Source organism: Mesocricetus auratus, unplaced genomic scaffold (assembly GCF_017639785.1).
Source record: "Mesocricetus auratus isolate SY011 unplaced genomic scaffold, BCM_Maur_2.0 Super-Scaffold_100014, whole genome shotgun sequence".
Taxonomy (NCBI): domain Eukaryota; kingdom Metazoa; phylum Chordata; class Mammalia; order Rodentia; family Cricetidae; genus Mesocricetus; species Mesocricetus auratus.
Genome location: NW_024429197.1, coordinates 25175002 through 25178542, shown reverse-complemented (window position 1 = coordinate 25178542; position 3541 = coordinate 25175002).

The window sequence follows — 3541 nt, the reverse complement described above, 5'->3', positions numbered from 1 at the left end:
TAGAACTGACCAGAGAGACTCGTGGCTCCGGGCCTCAGCAACTACTGACGAAAGAAGATGCTGCTCTAGGATTGGCTACGGATGAAAGTATCGCGCTAGATTCAAAACTCAGAGGGGCAAAAGAATACGAATGTTTCTTCATCCCTCTAGATTCACCCCCTTTGGCTGGCCCGATCAAGTGACACCCTATCCACATTCCTACCCTGAGTTGTTGAGCTGAATCCCTGTACTTAAAACACTTTAAAAATTTTAGCTATCGTGCTTATGTCTTTCATATATATGAAAGGGACAGTATATCCCTGGCTGGCCTCTAACTCACAGAGATTAGCCTCCCAAGTGCTGAGATTACATACAAGTGAGCTCCACCATACCCATCTTGTTTTACAACTGTCAGTAACTCCAGTTCCAGGGTATCCAATGTCCTCCTTAGCCTCCAGAAGCACTAGGCACACACATGGTTCACATATATGCATGCAAGTATGCCAATGATGACCTTGCACTCCTGACCCTCCTGCCTTCACCTCCCACATGCTAGGATTATACCTGAATGTCACCACACCCAGTTTTTTCTGGGATTTTTGTTTTGTTTTGGTTTGGTTTTTGGTTTTTCAAAATAGGGTTTCTCTGTATTGTTTTGGAGCCTGTCCTGCAACTTGCTCAGTAGACCAGACTTTTCTGGGATTTTTGAGATGGGGTCTCACAGCCAGAATGAGATAGAATGAGACCCTGTCTCAAAAAGAAAAAGAAGTTAAAGCAAAGTCATCAGAATGTTTTAAATTCTGACTGGTGAACTGTTAAGAAACTGGAGATAGAGGCACATCTTTAATCCCAGTACTGGGGAGGCAGAGGCATGCCTATCCCTGGGAGTTTGAGGCCAACATGATCTTCATATCAAGTTCCAGGATGACCATAGCTACTATAGTGAAACCTCATCTCAAATGGAAAGGGAGGGAGGGAAGGAGGGAGGAAGAGAGGAAGGAAGGAAGGAAGGAAGGAAGGAAGGAAGGAAGGAAGGAAGGAAGGAAAATTGGAAGGGCTGATGAACTAACTAATCAGACCTTTAAGTAGGAGTTAAATACCTGGATCCCATAAGATGTCAGGGGACAACTAAACTGCCAAGAGTTGTCCTGACCTCCACACCATCCTACCATTGATATCCATCTTTGCCCCAGACTTGATCTTCTAAAAGTTCCTCAATATGATAGGAAGCTGTAGAAGCCTTTAGAAACACAACCAAGGGTGAGGGAAGCAGTTCAGTGGTAAAAGTAATGTTTGCTTAGAGAAAGAAAAAAGAGGGATTGGTTCTTTCTCTGGGTAACAGAACTACGTTGTTGTTTTGTTTTGTTTTTTGAAACAGGGCTTTTCTGTAGCTTTCAAGCCTGTCCTGGAACTCCATTTGTAGACCAGGCTGGCCTCAGACTCGTAAAGATCTGACTGTATCTGCCTCCCAAGTACTGGGATTAAAGGCGAGCACCACCAGCACCTGGCTAAAATGTTAAATTTCATTCTGTGCTTTAAGTTTATTTATATTTTACATGCATTGGTGTTTTACCTGCATGTATGTCTGTGTGAACATGTCAGATCCCCTAGAACTGGAGTTACAGACAGCTGTGAGTCAGCATGAGGGTGCTAAGAATTGAACCCAGGTCCTCTGGAAGAGCAGTCAGTACTCTTAATTACTGAGCCATTCAGGCCTCTTTCCTTAGTTTAGTGGTTTGAAGCCAGTCTGGTAAACAGAGTGAGTTCCCAGACAACCAGGGCCTCACAAAGAAACCCTGTCTCAAAAAACAAAAAGGGGAAAAAAAGACAGATATAAGCAAACTGAAGGGCATTTTGTTAATTAGTGATTGACATGGGCAGGTGACAGTCTGCTGTGAGTGGTGTACCCCCAGGGCAGGTGGTTCCAGCCTGCATGAAAAAGAAAGCTGGCCAGGCAGTGGTGGCACACACCTTTGATCCCAGCACTTGGGAGGCAGAGGCAGGCGATGTCTATGAGTTCAAGGCCAGCCTGGTCTACAAGATCGAATTCCAGGAAAGCCTCCAAAGCCACAGAGAAACCCTGTCTGGAAAAACCAAAAAAAGAAATAAGAAAAGAAAAAGGAAGCTGAGCAAGCAATGAGAGAAGCTAATAAGCCATGTTCTTTCATGGCCTTTGAATCATTTCCTGCTTCTAGGTTTCTACCTTGATTCCTGCCGCCCTGACTTCCCTCAGAAATAGAGTATGACCTTAGAGTTGTAAGCTGAAATAAACCCTTTCCTTTCCTAGTTGATTTTGGTCATGGTACATTATGGTACATTAAACAGTCATGTTTAAACACTGGGTTGGTAGCTGTTGGTACTGGTTTGGAAGATTCTGGGATCTTTAGGAAGTGGTGCCTCACTGAGGAAGTGGATTACTAGGGAGGACCTTGAGGTCTAAGCCGGCTCCATTTGATTTCTGATTGGCCTCATTCTCACATCACCATGTCTTCACTGCTGCAATGGACTGTGCCCCCAAATAACATGAGCCAAAATACACCCCTCCTGCTATAAGCTACTTTGATCATGTTTTGAGCACAGTGAAGAGGAACTAACACAGATTATGTGGTAGTTGGAATGACAATGGCCCCATAGGCTCATGTATTTGAATGCTTGGTTTCTAGTTGGTGGGACTTTGGGGAAGGATTTGGAGGTCTGGCCTTGTTGGAGGTGTGTCACTTGGAGTAGGCTTTGAAGTTTCAAAAGCCCAGACCAGGCTCAGATTTTTCTGCCTCCAACTTGCTGACAAGATGTAACCTCTCTACTACTGCTCTAGCTCTATGCCTGCCTGCAAAATTCCCACCATAATGATATTGGTTGGACTCACCCTCTGAGACTGTAAGCAAGCCCCCAATTAAAAGCTTTATTTTAGCCGGGCGGTGGTGGCGCACGCCTTTAATCCCAGCACTCGGGAGGCAGAGGCAGGCTGATCTCTGTGACTTCGAGGCCAGCCTGGTCTACAAAGTGAGTTCCAGGACAGCATCCAAAGCCACAGAGAAACTTTCTCAAAAAAAAAAAAAAAAAAAAAAAAAAAAAAGGCCAGGCAGGCAGTGGTAAAAAGGAGATGGTTCTCTCCTTTCACCTTCACATGGTTCTAAGGATGAAACTCAGCATGCAGCAGGCACCTTTACTCACTGAGCCATCTTTGAGATATTTTTTGTAGTAACTATTTTATTTGTATGTATCTTTGTATGTGAATGTTAGTGTAAGTAGCCAGAGAGGCCAGAGGCATCAGATCCCCCTGGACCTGAAGTTACAGGTAATTGTGAGCTGCCTGATTTGGGAGTTGAACTCTGGTCTTCTGCAAGAGCAGTATGTGCTCTTTGTTTGTTCGCTTTGGTTTTTCAAGACAGGGTTTCTCTGTGGCTTTGGTGACTGTCCTGGAACTCACTTCTGTAGATCAGGCTGGTCTCGAACTCACAGAGACCTCTGCCTCCCAAAGTGCTGGGATTAAAGGCACGCACCACCAATACCCAACACAATATGTGCTAACTGTTGAAACATCACTGGCCCTCATTGAGCA